The sequence below is a fragment of the Pseudonaja textilis genome, chromosome 1 (genome assembly GCF_049901715.1).
Source record: "Pseudonaja textilis isolate UNSWEBS1 chromosome 1, rPseTex1.2, whole genome shotgun sequence".
NCBI classification, from domain to species: Eukaryota; Metazoa; Chordata; class Lepidosauria; order Squamata; family Elapidae; genus Pseudonaja; species Pseudonaja textilis.
Window position 1 is genome coordinate 322,729,747 of NC_141990.1, and position 16,539 is coordinate 322,746,285.

Genomic DNA, 16,539 nt, shown 5'->3' on the forward strand with positions numbered 1-16,539 from the left:
GGCAGACAGCGTAGACTTACTGTCTCAGAAGGAGGTTTTTTTCTTTCTTTCTTGAAACTTTCTTAAAGGGCAAGGGTTGCTTTAAGCTTTTTACACTGCTGTTGGGAGGAAATACTCCCCTGGAAATACTTCCAGCCGGCATGCAATGATCAGCACTTTGAAGAAATAACTGAATATGAAGCAGAGCTGCAGAAAGAAGCTTTTTAATGACAAGGAGCCAAGATGAGTGACACCCAGCAAGGCTTCTTGGCTAGCAAGAAAGATTGACATTCAAAAGTGAGTTTACATACCCTTTCTGAGTTTTGGTCTAAAACTGGTTTTTGGTGAAGTTTAATTCTGTGCTTGGTGACATTTAATTCTGTGTTTATTGATGGGATAATTTTCCCTATTCAGCTTTGTTTGGAAGGAAAGAGATTAATTTCTGTTCCTGAAAAGAAACTGGGTTGAAAAATCTGGCTAGTTCCTGTGTCTATTTGTTCTGATATCTGGTTTAACAAGCAACAGCTATTGTGATTTAATTATTTGTATTTTGTCTGAATTTTTTCCTGCCCCGTGGTTTCTTTTTCTATCTGGGGATGGGGGTCTTCCTTCACTGCTTTAGTGGTATCTGGCACTGTCCTTTTGGGGTGTATTTCCAAGAGGCAGGATGCAAGCTTGGCACTGATTCTTTTACTGCCTTTCTGGGGGGCATGTGACCTTTCCTTAACTCTGGATGATTTCCTTAGGATATCTTGCGAGGTGAGTGAGACCAGCTGGTATCTTTAAGTGGTGCAAATGGATCTAAGGGTTGCTTTTCCTGGGTGTGGAGAGCTGAAATGACCTCTCTGCTAAAGGGTTTCACTTTATAAGCAAGAATTGGCTACTGATAGTTATCATTACATTTTAACCATTTTAATTCTTCAAGGTGCTCTGGCACCCTGCCTGATTTGTAACTCCGCCTTGCAGGTATTTTTAATCTAATGATTGGTATTTAGGGCAGCTTTTTGCAAGCAAAGAAGCTTTTTGTATTTTTGTACAGGTAATCCTTGACTTACAACAGTTCATTTAGTGACCATTCAAAGTTACAATGGCACTGGAAAAAGTGACTTATGACCGTTTTTCACACTTATGACCATTGCAGCATCCCCACTGGCATGAGAGCCCAGGTGAGGAGAAGCGCCCCTTGATGAGAGTGACGTCGAGTTGGCCATGCCCACCCAGTCACATGACCACTAAGCCACACCCACCAACTAAGCCAAGGCCACAGAACTGGTTGTTAAAGAATTTGAATCTCATCCCTGTTTACTTTTCTCCTCGCTGAATTTCATTTTCTTAGATGCGCATGTTCTCCGCGTGTTTGCTTTCTGTTGATGTTCTTGTTTCATTCTCCTGCACGTTTTAGCATTACCTGATGCTTTGTTGGTTCAATTAAGAAGAAAAAAACAGTAAGTGATACGTTCCTTCTTTTTTTTTTTTGGTCTGTACCAATATTGTGCTAACATTATTATAGTTTGTTTTCTCTCTCTCTCTCTCTCTCTTTGTGTGTGTGTGTGTGTGTGTGTGTGTGTGTGTGTGTGTGCTTTGCTGCTCTCCTAAGAAGATACAGCACCGTTTTGCCACTGAAAACTGATACCAATCAATTTTTAAAAAGGAACATAGAAAACAAACATTTTGGTGCTTGTGGCTCCTGAGAGAATGAAGGAGAGGAAAAAACCTCCCCAAAAAACAAACAACACAAAACTGACAAGTTGAGCTTAGCACACAGGGATGTTTGTGCACATATCCCACACACCCTTGGAGGGAATATAGCATGGATATTTCAGAACGAATCTGTTTAGGTTTACCTGGGATCTGAATCGTACAGTCTCCCAAGGATCATCTACTCCAGTGGTCACCAACCGATGGGCTGGGGACCACTGGGGGTCTGCGAGAAAATTTCAGTGGTCCACAGAGAAATGTGCCCCCCAAAAGCAATTAATCCAGGCTGCGTGGGAAAACAAGGCTGCGCTGCCCACATGGCCTGCCCACTTTCTGGCCCCACCCTCCAGCCAAACGCAAACCTTACCTTGAGTAGAGCCACGCAAGCTAGAACTGGAAGGTAAGACCAATGGCGGGGGAGGGAAATCCGCCCCGGGGTGGCTTGTTGATGTCGGTGGGAAAGTCGGTCCCATATTCCAGAGCTGCAGTAGTCACAGGACTAGCCCTTTGGTCATCTGGGAGCAGCTCCTCCAGTCCATGGCAGGCCGGTGCACCCGGGTGGAGGAGCTGTGGGATGACCAAAGGGACTGTGACTACTGCAGTTCTGGAATAAGGGACCGACTTTCCCACCAACGTCAGCAGGCCACCGTCAGTCAAAATTCATATTAGCGGTCTGCGGGATTTAAAATTATGAGTTTGGTGGTCCCTGAGGTCCAAAAGGTTGGTAGTCCCTGATCTATTCCATCCCGCTGCAGGAAAAAACAATACTACCATCTTGAGAAGTGACTGTCCAGTTTCTTCTTTAAAAAAAAAACCCCAGAGCCACCAATCCTCATATGGAAACTATTCCACTGGAGACTGGATCAGGAGGTTTCTCTAATATATTTAAATGGGATCTAAGAAGTTGCAGTGAACAGAGCTGGATAAATCCTGATAACTGGACCGTCCAGTAGAAATTACTGGACAATTCAGTAGCAAGGTTAAAATGTTATCAGCAGTGAAGGATGGATGAGGGTTAAAAAGGCTTAATGGAGCATCTGGGCAAAGTCAGGACTGGGAGATAATCAAGGCTATCTGCGGGCAAGTGTCAAAGAAGTCAAGATAGCATTAGCAATAGCACTTAGATTTATATACTGCTTTATAGTGCTTTACAGCCCTCTCTGAGTGGTTTTACAGAGTCAACATATTGCCCTCAACAATCTTGGACTTCAACTCCCAGAATTCCTCAGCTGGCCTACTGCCTGGAGAATTCTGGGAGTTGAAGTCTACAGAGCAACTAAGATGATCAAAGGCCTGGAGACTAAACCATGTGAAGAATGGCTGCAGGATTTGGGTTTGTCTAGTCTAAAGAAAAGAAGAATTAGGGGTGACATGATAGCCGAATTCCAGCATCTGAGGGGCTGCCACAAAGAAGAGGGAGTAAATCTATCCTCCAAAGCAGCAGAAGGCAGGACAAGAAGCAACGGATGGAAACTAATCCAGGAGAGAAGCAACTTAGAACTAAGGAGGAATTTTCTGACAGGGAGAACAATTAACCAGTGGAACTCCTTGCCTTCAGAAGTTGTGGGTGCTTCAACACTGGAGATTTCTAATAAGAGATCGGATAGCCATTTGTTATATGCTATATAGTCGTCTGCTTGAGCAAGGGGGTTGGACTAGAAGACCTCCAAGGTCCCTTCCAGTTCTCTTCTGATTATCCACAGGTAATCCATGACTGACAACCATAATTGGAGCCAGAATTTTGATTGCTAAGCAAGACCATTGTTCAGTGAGTCGCACCTGATTTTTATGACAGTTTTTGCAATGGTTGAACCAAAAACTGCCGTTCTTAAGTGAATCATGTGGTCAATAAACAAATCTAGGTGGTTGGACTAGAGTCCCTTCCAACAAGGTCCCTTCCAACTCTGTTAATCTGTAAAGCAGGACTGGCCCAAAGTCATCCAAAGTCAGAAGCTGTGGATGCGCCAACACTGGAGGGTTTGAAGAAGAGATTGGACAAGCCTTTGTGAAATGGTGCAGGGTCTCCTGCTCGGGCAGGGGGTTGGACTAGAAGACCTCCAAGGCCCCTTCCAACTCAGGCAATTGTGCCTTCAGAGACCTAGGTATGTCTATGTTAAGTTTGGGGTTGATTGAAGGGGCAGGACTCTTAGTAGGGTGATCTTTATTTAGTCTACTGGTACAAGAAGTGAAGTGGCAACTCAGCCATCGTGGTTCTTTCATTTTCCTGCCTGGAAGATGAACCAATGAGTGAAGTCTTGGAGTCAAGGCTCACTCCTGTTGGATATTCAACAGTCTAGTCCAGAGGTCTCCAAACTTGGCAACTTTTAAGACTTGTGGACTTTAACTCCCAGAAGTTGAAATTCTGGGAGTTGCAGCCCACAAGTCTTAAAGTTGCCAAGTTTGGAGACCTCTGGGCTAGTCTAACAATGAGAAGGACTAAGGGTGACATGATAGCTGCCTTCCAGTACTTGAGGCTACTCTGAGCAACTTACAGCCAAGGACAGGCAGCCCCCAACTTACAACAGTTTGTTCACTGACCGTTGGAAGTTACAATGGCACTGAAAAAAGTGACATTACCTTTACTCTCACTTACGACAATTGCAGGATCCCTCAGTCACATGATTTACTTTCGTATGCTTGGCAACTGACTCATGTTTATGGCGGTTGCAGTGTCCTGGAGTTGCGTGATTCCCTTTTGTGACCTTCTGACAAGTGAAGTCAATGGGGAAAAAATACATTCATTTAACAACCATGTTACTAATTTAGGAACTACAGCGATTCATTTAACCAGTGTGGCTAGAAAAGTCGCAAAACGGGACAAAGCTTACTTCAAAAATGTCTCACTTCGCAACTTAAATTTTGGGCTCACGTAAGTGGAGGACTATCTGTGAAACAGTTAAACTATTGAAACAAACATTCATGTTAAGATTTGGGTGAATTAGCATCTTTGCTTCCAGAGCAGACAGAAGCAGGAAGAGATTTTCATCCAGATTATAGCTTGGGGTAGATAGAATTAAGTTGTTTTTCCTCAGCCAGGCGTGCAAGTTCCAATTCTTTGCTTTATTTATTTTTTTGTTAAGAACCAGGCATTCTTCAGCAGAAGACTCTACTGAATGCAAAAATTCTTCTTTTGGCTGTTCTGGGCTGATTAAAAAGATTTTATTCACTTGGAACTCAAAAGCCCCTGAGAATCTCTCAGAAATTTTCCTCCCTACCCTCCTCCTTCCCAGACCTAAAACCTCCTGAATTTTTATTTTTTATATTTTTGCTTATCCTTTTCTTAATCTCTGTTTTTCCCTCGCCGGACTTGCATACGGAAGGAATATTGAAAAGCAAAATGTATTTCAAAGGCAGTCGGGGGTTGGGGGTGGCGAGAAGATGAGGGTAAAGATAAATAGAGGGTCTGCTGCAGTAATCGTGGCAACCAGGGGTCGGAGGACGAGAAACTCAAGATGGCGCCCATCACCGTGCGATCAACGTTCTGCTCTGCCTTATTGCGTGTTGCATATTGAACAGGAATGGCAGCAGGAGTGGGCTTCAAAAATTTTAGCAACAGGTTCTCTGCCTGGTTGTTGGGTGGGCGTGGCCATGGTGGCCGTGGCCTAGTTGGCCTCCTGCACCGCAATTGCGGGGGGGGGTGCATTTTTGCCCTCCCCGGACTCTGGAGGCTTTCCTTGTGTTGTGGAGCAGTGGTAATAACCTGAGGCAAAACTCGGAGCGAACTTCAACTGTAACTTTATTGCCAGAATAAAGGGTTGCCCCGGCTGCTGGGCTAACAGGGCAGTCAGCTGGCGGCAACAGCTGATGCCGTTTGACAGCTCCTTTTAAAACCACAAACACGGACCTGAGTGAAGACTGCGGGTTAGTCCATTACGAATGCTACACCTTGAGCCTCCAGGAGGGCGAAAATGGGCTCCCTGGGCTCCAGAGGCTCTCTGGAACCCAGAAAAGGCCCATTTCTGTTCCCCCTGAACTTCCAGAGGCCCGTTTTCACCCGCCCTGAGCCTCTGTGCATGCCCTGCCCTTACCTGCATCCAAAACAGGCCGTGTGGGGACTCCTGGGAGGAGAGGGGCAGGATGGGCGGGGCCAGCCAGGAATGGGATTTGGGGGGTCTCCAAACTGCACAGGATCTTAGCTAGGGGCCCTCTATGCAAACCTCCAGAAGCTCACCCCGAAATGGCAGCCACAATCTAGATTAATTAAATCCCCCTCCGAAACTCTGATTATTATTGCCACTGTTCCCAGTTCTCAGTGGAAGCCACAATGACATCATACAAGCCACGATAGCATCAGGCAAACATACAAACTGCATACAGGTCAGTCCTCAATTTACAACCATTTGGTCAGTGACTGTTTTGAAGTTACAGGTGTCCTTACAATGAGGAAGGGGCTGGATTGAGAGGGAGGGGCTGACCCAGAGACAGCCAGTGAGCTTCCGTGACTGATGTAGGAAGGTTCCTCTCCTCCCCAGAATAAAATATTCTTTATTCTTAATATTAAAAAGAGGCAGAATAGCTCATATTTATTTATACTTTAAATTGCATTTTTGGCCAATTCCATTTTAAATGGCTGTTATCAAATTTTAGTAGTAATTTGTTTCTGGAACTCTGCACTTTGATATGGCCCAAGGACTAATCAATCAATCAATCAATCAATATTAGCTACACCTCGGAATAGAGTATATTGAAGGACTTATTCCTGCCCAGGAATGGGCATTTCAATCACAAAGCCCCAAAGAATGTATAAAAGCTCATCTACTCTCAACCCCATTTTGTTAGTCACCCCAGAAACATGCTGCTGTCTCTAGTTTCTGGCTACCAAATAAGCAGAGACTTCCTTTCCTGCAGCCTGCCTCCATTTTATTTCCAGCGTCTTTCTCCCAGCTTGGAATTCGACCGAATTTTTCTTCCAACACTGAGGTAGGATTTGAATCAAATGGGAGACCTGGGTTCTAATCCAACCTCAGTCACACAAGTTCATTGGCTACTTCTGAGCCAGTCCCTTCTTCTCGATTCCAGCCCATCCTACATTGTGAGGGCTCAATGTGAAACATTTTCCATATACCAGGGGTCTCCAATCTTGGCAATTTTACAATTTGAGGGCTTCAACTCCCCTGACTGAGAAATTCTGGGAGTTGAAGCTCACAAACCTTAAAGTTACCGTGTTTGGAAACCCCGGCCATATACAACACCTTAAGTCTCAAAGGGAAGGTGGAACTCCAAATGCAATATTTTAATTATAAGCAGGCAGAGCTGAGACAAACACTAGCAGTGTTCTCATGTTCTTTTAACTTTTATTATCCATATATAGAAGAGAGCCAGTTTGGTGCAGTGGTGAAGGCATTAGGCTAGAAACCAGGGGATTGGGAGTTCTAGTCTCGCCTTTGTCAAAAAGCCAGTCTTGGATCAGTCACTTTCTTTCAACCCCAGGAAGGAGGCAATGCCCAATCACTTCTGAAAAACCTTGCCAAGAAAATGGCAGACTCTGGTCTAGGCAGTCCCTGAGAATCAAACACAATTAAACAGAAGAGAGAGAGAGAGAAAAAATGTATATATAGTATAAACACAAGTGTGTTTATACTGTACACATGCCCATGTATGACTTGAGGTTTTCTGGCTTATTATTTGGTTGTATGCCACCCAGTCACAGTGCAGAGTTGGGTGCAGAGGTGATATTCAGCACAGGTGATATTGACCAGTTCTGGAGAACCGGTAGCGGAAATTTTGAGTAGTTTGGAGAACCGGAAAATCCCACCTGTGACTGGAGATTTTACAGTATCCTTCCCCTGCCACGCCCACCAAGCCACGCCCACAGAACTGGTAGTAAATAAAATTGAATGCCACCACTGGTTGGGCGGCCTTAGAAAACAAAAGAAGAAAGAAAAAGAGAGAGAGAGAGAGAGAGAAGGAAGGAAGGAAGGAAGGAAGGAAGGAAGGAAGGAAGGAAGGAAGGAAGAAAGAAAAAAAGAAAAAGAAAGAAAGAAAGAAAGAAAGAAAGAAAGAAAGAAAGAAAGAAAAGAAAGAAAGGAGGGAGGGAGGGAGGGAGAGGGAGAGAGGGAAGGAAGGAGGAAAGGAAGAAGGGAAGGAAGGAAAGAAGTAAAGAGGAAGAAAAGTAAGAAAGAAGAGAAGGAAGGAAGGAAAAGAGAAGAGAGAGAGAGGGAGGGTGAGTGGAAAAGAAGGAGGGAGGAAGGAAAGAAAGAAGTAAAGAAAGAAAAGGAAGGAAGGAATATTATCTTTGTTCCTCATGTCTTTAATAATTTTTCCAATAATTTATTTTGCCGAATTACTGTAGCTACATTCAGATGCAAGAAGTGTTTGCAAATCTGTTCATGCCTATCTTCCTCCTCCTCCTCCTCCTCCTCCTCCTCTCCATTTAGATCTATCGCTATCTTAAACCAGCGTCCTGATCCTCAGCTAAAATGGTCTTGGGACATGCAAGAAGCCTATAAAATCTACTCATTCTGTTCTTCTTAGTATTTTACTCCCCCACCAAGGCTGCCAAGTTGCTCAACCGGACCATCTGTTTCCAAAAAACCTTTCACCCAGGGACAGGCAAAGTTGATTCTGTAGCGCCGGGCCTTCCTGTTTCAACTGGCTGCGACTTTCTAAAATTGAATTAAATTCCCTTGTCCACCAGGGTCACAGGCTCCTCTGACCGCTGACTGTATCCCCCTCTAAGTGATCCTCCTTCAGCCATCTTGATCTCGGGGCTGCGCTCGGCATTCTAACCTCTTTCTCGGAGCCAAAACTCAGCAACTAAATTTCCTGGAGTACAATTTCAGTTCCCTGTGCAATCAATCGTCCATCTGTTTTCGAGAGGAAACTAAATAAGCCTAAAATATCTGGGAGGCTGCCATAAAGAAGAGTGGGGGTGGGTAGGGTGTTCAACCTATTCTCCAAAGCATCTGAAGAAGAAGCAACAGGTGAAAACTAGCAAGTTCTAGTCCTGTCTTAGGCACGGAAGTCAGCGCGGTGACCTTGAGCCAGTCACTCTCATCCAGTCCAATGGTTGTGGGGGAAATTGGGGGAGGAAAGTGTGCTGGATAGGTTTGCCACTTTGAGTTATTTGTAAAAAAAATAATAAAGACCGGATACAAATAAATAAGAACGGAAGGAAAGAAAGAAAGAAAGTGAAAGAGGGAGAAAGAAAAAGAACAAAGAAAGGAAAAAAGAAAGAAAAAAGAGAGAAAGAAGAAAGGAAGAGGAAGAAAGGAAGGAAGAGAGAGAAAGGAAGGAAGGAAAAAGAAAAAAAGAGAAAGAGAGACAGAAAGAAGAAAGAAAGAAAAAGAAAGAAAAAGAAAGAAAGTGAAAGAGAGAGAAAGAAAAAAGGAAGGGAGGGAGGAAGGAAGGAAAAAAAAAAGAAAAAAGAGAAAGAAGAAAGGAAGAGGAAGAAAGGAAGGAAGAGAGGGAAAGGAAGGAAGGAAAAAGAAAAAGAAAGAAAGAAAGAAAGAAAGAAAGAAAGAAAGAAAGAGAGACAGAAAGAAGAAAGAAAGAAAGAAAGTGAAAGAGAGAGAAAGAAAAAAGAGGGAAAGGAAAGAAGAGGAAAAAAGGAAGGAAATGAAGGAAGGAAGAGAGAGGAAGGAAGGAAAAAAGAAAACTGTTCTGTACAGACATCTGCATACTCGAAATCCGGCAGCCCGGATTGGCTAAAGCGCACGGCCACCGGATTGGCTGAGTGCGCGGCACTGATTGGTCGCTCGGAATCGACCGCGATTGGCTGAGCCGATCGCGGGCGATTCAAAACGACCCGATTGGCCGCAGCACTCGGCAGAAAGCCTTTTTAAGCCACGCTTCTTCCCCACTCTCCCGACTTGTGTTTTTACCCCAATAAATGAGCTGAACCAAGTCACTGACTCGCGTCCTTTGTTCGTATGAGATATACGACACTGGCGACGAGGATGGGATTCTAACAAAATTCCACATCGCACGTGGCCCACGGAACCGCAACCGGCAACATGGCCAGCGGCAACGTGCCACCCGCTCCTTTCAACGCGGCTACCGAGGACTGGGAATCTTACATCGACAGATTCCTCATGTTCTTAGAGAGTAGCAATCTCAAGGACGCAAATGGACAGAGGAAACGAGCCGTTTTTCTCACACACTGCGGCCCCGCGGTCTTCAAAATGGCAAAAGCCCTTGCCAAGCCGATCGATGTGAAGATCATGGACTGGGCCGATCTCGAACCTCTGCTGAGGAACCACTACGCGCCCGCTGTGCCCACCCTCATTCGGCGGCACGAATTCTATCGCCGCGACCAGAAGCCGGGTGAGAGCGTCAGCAAATTTGTGGCTGAACTCAGGGACCTCGGAGGGCTGTGCGGGTTTACCGACTTAGACGAGGCTCTACGGGACCGCGTCGTCCTCGGCCTCCGGGACACCGTCCTGCAAAGCCGGATCATGGCGAAAGGCGACATCGCCCTCACCGATGCCCTCGCAGAAGCCACAGCGGCGGAAGCAACCCGGAGATCAGCGGCCCAACTGAAGCAAACCGGCACCGCGGAACGGGCCGCCGCAGCCGCGACAACCGAAAACCGGACCGACGACAACTACCGGGAGGCCACATCCACGCACCACGGCGACCTCGAGTCCCCCTCCGGATCGGAAGACGACGAGGAAGACGTCCATCGCCTGCAGACGGGACGAGACAGGCGCGAACCACGGAACCGAAAATCGAAGTTCCAGTGCGCCGGCTGCGGGGGGGAGCACCCAAGGTCAGAATGCCGTTTTTTCGACGCGATCTGCCGCCATTGCGACAAACGGGGACACATCGCCAAGGTCTGCCGTTTCAAGAGGAACCACAGCCCCCGCCACCGAGACACCACCCCCCGGAGACGCGAAAGTGCCAGGCGCAACAACACCCCGCCGAGGAACCGCGATCGGGACGGTGAGAGCCGCTGGAGCCGGGAATCGAGGAGCCGCCGTTTCCACGAAGGCCGCCAGCGCGAGGAAACCCACCAAACGGTCATCGTCGGCCATTCCTCCAACTGGGACGGCCGGAAAGTCCACGTGGAGGTCGAAATCGAGGACCGCCCCTGCAAAATGGAGGTCGACTCCGGATCGTACCTGTCCATGGTCGCGTGGCGGGAAATTAAGCGACTGGTACCTTCCATGAAGCGGCACGAGCTGGAGAACCAGACGCTCATCCTTAAAGATTACCAGGGAATCGCATTCCCGTGGTAGGGACCGGGCACTTCAAGGTTACCTTCAAAGGGCGCACCGAGATACTTCCGCTAACCGTCGTCGAACGAGACCGCCCCAGCCTCTTGGGACTGCAATGGTTTGCGCCGCTGGGACTAGAAGTGACCGGCACCAACCACGTCGCCGAGGCGGACTGGGAGGAACAGCTCGTGCGCGAGTTCCAGGAGGTCTTCGACGGCAACCTAGGCAAGTACCGGGGCCCCCCAATATCCTTCAGCCTAGACCCCACCATTGCTCCCATCCGCCTCAAACCCCGGCGAGTGCCTTTCGCTCTCCGGCCCAAAATCGATGAGCAACTAAACAAGCTCATCGAACAGGGAGTCCTCGAAGCCACAGACCATGCCCGATGGGAGACCCCTATAGTCACCCCGATAAAGCCAGACGGGTCTGTGAGAATCTGCGGGGACTATAAGGCAACCCTGAACCGCGCACTACAACAAAGCGCCTACCCCGTCCCAGTAGTACAACACCTCTTGCACTCGCTGGGAGGGGGCAGGGTTTTCGCCAAACTCGACCTGGCCCAAGCCTATCAGCAATTGCCGGTCGACGAGGAAACCGCCGAGGCGCAGACAATAGTTACCCACCGGGGCATTCCGTTGCAAGAGGCTCCAATTGAGTCAGCGTAGCCCCGGGGTATTTCAAAGCCTCATGGAAAGACTCCTCCGGGGCATAAAAGGGGTAGTGCCTTACTTGACGATGTGTTGGTAGCCGGGCTGACCAGAAACAATTAGAGGACCGCCTACGGGAAGTACTGAGGAGATTCCAAAGTGCGGGGCTCAAGGTTAAGAGAGAGAAGTGCCAACTGCACACGGCACGGGTCGAGTTCCTGGGGTACTTACTAGATCGGCATGGAATCCACCCCACCGAGGGCAAAATAAAAGCCGTTAAAGAAGCCCCAAGCCCCGAAACAAAACGGAATTACAAGCGTTCCTGGGGTTGATTAATTTCTACAATGTTTTCCTGCCCCAAAAGGCGACCGTGGCGGAGCCGTTGCATAGGCTGCTCGACAAGGCAGCCACCTGGACGTGGGGGAGACGAGAAGAGGACGCCTTCAACAGAACCAAGGACCTTCTCACATCAGACGCTGTCCTCATCCAGTACAGCGAGACACTCCCCATCACGGTAACGTGCGACGCATCCCCTTTCGGAGTAGGAGCCGTCCTCAGCCATACCCTCGCCGACAGAAAAGAAGCACCCATTGCCTTTTTCTCGAGGACCCTCTCAAAACCCGAACGAAACTACAGCCAATTGGATAAAGAGGCCCTAGCCATCGTCGCGGCCGTAAAGAAATTCCACGAATACCTTTACGGCAGGACCTTCACCATAATCACGGACCACAAACCGCTGCTGGGAATACTGGCAGGAGACCGGGCCACCCCAATCATCCTCTCTCCAAGGATGACGAGGTGGTCTGAATTTCTCGCCGCCTATAATTACCGGCTAATCCACCGCCCCGGTAAGACAATTCCGCACGCAGACGCCCTCAGCCGCACACCACTGCCAACCCTGGACGCCGACCCAGCACCAACCACGTCAACCCTGAGCATCGAGACCTTACCCAACCTACCCCTGACCGCGTCAGACATTGCCCTAGCAACCAATAAAGACAAACGTCTGGCGCAGGTCCTGAGATGGGTGGGGAAAGGCTGGCCGGAAAAAGACGGGGACAGCGAGTTCAAAGCTTACCGGAACCGACAAATAGAACTGTCAATACAAAAAGGTTGTTTACTGTGGGGGGACAGGGTCGTAATCCCGGAAAAGTTACAAAAAAGAGTCCTGAGCATGCTGCACGAAGGGCACCCCGGCATCGTCAGGACAAAAGCCCTGGCCAGAAGCCACGCCTGGTGGCCAGGGATGGACAAGGAGATCGAAGCCTGGGTAGCCTCCTGCAAGCAGTGCCAGGAATCAAGACCAAACCCCCCAGCCGCCCCAATCCGGGAGTGGGAAACCCCCAGGGGGCCATGGTCCCGAATCCACGTAGACTTCGCGGGACCAACCAGAGGACACACCTTCCTGGTAACCGTAGACGCTTACTCCAACTGGCTGGAGGTAAGCAACATGAAGACAACCACCACAGACTCCGTCATCAGACAACTCAGCAAACTCTTCGCAACCCACGGCCTCCCTGATGTCATCGTATCAGACAATGGCCCCCAGTTCACCGCACTACCGTTCGAGAAATTCTTAGCAGAACGAGGGATCCGGCACGCACTAACGGCACCGGCGCACCCGGCGGCGAACGGTAGAGCGGAGAAAATGGTTCAATTTACAAAAAAGACCATTCAAAAGATCGAAACCGGGGACATACAGGACAAGATTAATCGGATGCTCCTAATTCAACACATAACCCCGAGTACCACAACGAACAAAAGCCCAGCGGAGCTACTAATGGGAAGAAAACTGCGATCCCCGCTCGACCGCCTGCACCCCACATACAACCCGGAAAGACCCCCTGACTCTACCAGCAAACACAGAACATTCTCACCGGGAGACAAGGTCTACGCAAAAAACCTCACCGGAGACCCCCTCTGGGTACCGGCAACGATCACCCAAGCAACAGGCCCACTCTCGTACCGCCTCCAAACAGCTGACGGACGAGCGTGGAAACGCCACATCGACCAACTGAGATCAAGAGCCACCGCGGGAAACACAACCGACACGCAGACACCAGGTACAGAAGGAAACCGGCAAGACACCAACCAAGAGGGGAGGGAAGCCCCCAAAGAACAAAAAGAACAAACCCACCCGAAAAGGAACCAGCAGTACTCACCATCTGAAGAACCGGAGAGCGACCCACTCGAAGCCTCACCTGGAAGGAGCAGCCGAGCCAGCTCAACCGACCCCGGAAGCCCGAGCGGGAGCAGCCAAGCCAGCTCAACCAGCCCGGAAAAGCCGAGCGGGAGCAGCGAAGCCAGCAGCTCGACCGACCCGGGAAGACCAGGAGGGAGCCGCGGCGAGAGGCCTGACTCACCCTTCCAGGCGGTTCCATCAACGAGGCGGAGAGCGACAGGAGTCCCACCCGAACCGGCCGACAAACAGGAGACAACTGACCAGCGCAAGTCAAGTCGGAAAATACGGAGCCCCGCCTACTTACGGGACTACGTCACGTAGGACCAAACCAAGAGGGGAGGGGTGTTCTGTACAGACATCTGCATACTCGAAATCCGGCAGCCCGGATTGGCTAAAGCGCACGGCCACCGGATTGGCTGAGTGCGCGGCACTGATTGGTCGCTCGGAATCGACCGCGATTGGCTGAGCCGATCGCGGGCGATTCAAAACGACCCGATTGGCCGCAGCACTCAGCAGAAAGCCTTTTTAAGCCGCGCTTCTTCCCCACTCTCCCCACTTGTGTTTTTACCCCAATAAATGAGCTGAACCAAGTCACTGACTCGCGTCCTTTGTTCGTATGAGATATACGACAAAAACAATAGAAAGAGAGACAGGAAGAAAAAAGAAAAAGAAAGAAGGGAAGGAAGGAAAGAAGAAAGAAAAAGTGTGTGTGTTTGAGATAGAGAGAGAGAAAGAAAGAATATTTCTGCAAAAACCCCTGGTTATCCCTTAGTCCCCAAATGAGCGCCAAAACATAGTCTGCCAAGCGCTCTCCCTTCTTCTTTCTTCAGACCTTTATTTTTTTCCATCAAACTGAATAAATCCCAGGGCGCAGCTTGCTCTCCTGGGATTTCCAGCAGTCTTTTGTCCCACCGTCTTTCGGTCACTTCCTTTGATTCAACGCTGTGCTGAACCATAATTCCCCCTCTTTGATTACGCAGCCTTGATTTGAAAACAAAATACCGAAACAAAAATACTTCGAAAGTCGTACCGCACTTTCCGTGGGCACCTACCCGTGTAGACAGGGACGCAGGTACAAAAACAGTGAGAAATTCCAGTTTATTTTCTTCACTTGCGGGTGCCTGTCTCCTTGTTGCATCTCCACAAGCGGGTGAATTTACTGGGTGAAAATTGAAAATAAAATTAAAAAAAAAAAAGAATAGCATTCCAAACAGAATGCAGAAAGAAGTCAAAAGGAAATAAATATTTTTTTAAAAATTCACTTTTCTGTCGCTTTTCCTTGTTTTTTTTTGTTTTTTTTTTAGGGGGAGTGGGGTCTGAAACAGGAAATCAGCGGGAACGAAGGAATTCTGATTTAGAAACCGGTGTGGAAACAGACCAGCTGATTCTTCAAAAGGAGGAATGGAAAGAACAAAGGCCCAGAAGTGCGACTGGGTGAGCTTATCGCCTTTGCAAAGTGACTAACTGTCTCCATTCTGGACAAGCCAAGTCAGAAAATCTGCAGGATTTGGAGAATAAGAAACAATGGATGGAAACTAATCAAGGAGAGAAGCAAACTGCAATTCAGGAGAAGCTTCCTAAGAGTGATGATAATTAACCAGTGGAACTGCTTGCCACCAGAAGTTGCGGGTGCTTCGTCACTGGAGGTTTTTAAGAAGAGACTGGACAGTCACTTGCCTGCAATGGTATAGGTTCTCCTGCTTGAGCAGGGGGGTGGACTAGAAGACCTCCAGGGTCCCTTCCCGCTCTATTCTGGTTGACTGGAACTAATCAAGGAGAGTTCGCGACCTGGAACTATGGAGAAATTTCCTGACAAGTGAGAACAATTAATCAACGGAACGACTTGCCTCCGGAAGTTGTACACTGTGAGCACAAGGATTAGGCCAGTTGTATATTGGAAGGTTAATTTTATTACCGAACAACTGCAGCATTTTCAGTCAATCCAAAATGTTAATTTTTTTAAAAAAAAATCAAACCTGAATATTTAAGAAAGTAAAAGTGAGGTTTTTTGGCTTTCTTAGGAGAATATTTATATGTGAACCATTATGAAACTTTGCCCATCTCACTCCTTTATTTGCATCTGTTGAGGTGAGAATAATAAACAAGCAACTCAACATGTACAAATAAGCATTTCTGACATTTCAAACTGTGGGAAGCCTCCTAGAAGAATGAGATGTTTTAAGAAATATTAAAAAGGCAGAATATTATATTTCCCTTAATGAGAAATGGAAAAATTTGCTCTTGGAAAGCCACCTTCCTTAATAGCCATCAGCACATGTCAGCAGTCTCCTTGTTCTTCCTTCATTCTTCCTACCTTTCTTTCTTTCTCTCCCTCTCTCCCTACCTCTTTCTTTCTCTCTCTCTCTTCCTCCCTTTCTCTTTTCTTTCTTTCTTTCTCCCTCCCTTTCTCCTTTCTTTCTTTCTTTCTTTCTCTCCCTTCCTTTCTCCTTTTTCTTTCTTTCTTTCTTCCTTTCTCCTTTCTTTCTTTCTTTCTTTCTCTCCCTCCCTCCCTTTCTTTTCTTTCTTTCTTTTTTCTCTCTTCCTCCCTCTCTTTTTTCTTCTTTCTTTCTTTCTCTCTTCTTCCCTTTCTCTTTTCTTTCTTTCTTTCTTTCTTTCTTTCTTTCTTTCTTTCTTTCTTTCTTTCTTTCTTTCTTTCTCTCCCTTCCTTTCTCCCCTCTTTCTTTCTTTCTTTCTTTCTTTCTTTCTTTCTTTCTTTCTTTCTTTCTTTCTTTCTTTCTTTCTTCCTTTCTCCTTTCTTTCTTTCTTTCTTTCTTTCTTTCTTTCTTTCTTTCTTTCTTTCTTTCCCTCTCCCTACCTTTCTCTTTTCTTTCTTTCTCTCTCTCCCTCCATCTCTTTTCTTTCTTTCTTTTTCTCT

The 16,539-nt window shown here is 47.5% G+C and overlaps 1 long non-coding RNA gene across 1 annotated transcript; it reads left to right on the top strand.

The window, feature by feature from the left end:
• Positions 1-1,144: 1,144 nt before the first annotated feature.
• Positions 1,145-15,620, top strand: LOC148128381 (uncharacterized). Its single transcript, XR_015741301.1, has 2 exons — positions 1,145-1,424; positions 14,969-15,620. It is a non-coding gene; the product is annotated as an uncharacterized LOC148128381 (long non-coding RNA).
• The last annotated feature ends 919 nt before the right edge of the window (positions 15,621-16,539 follow it).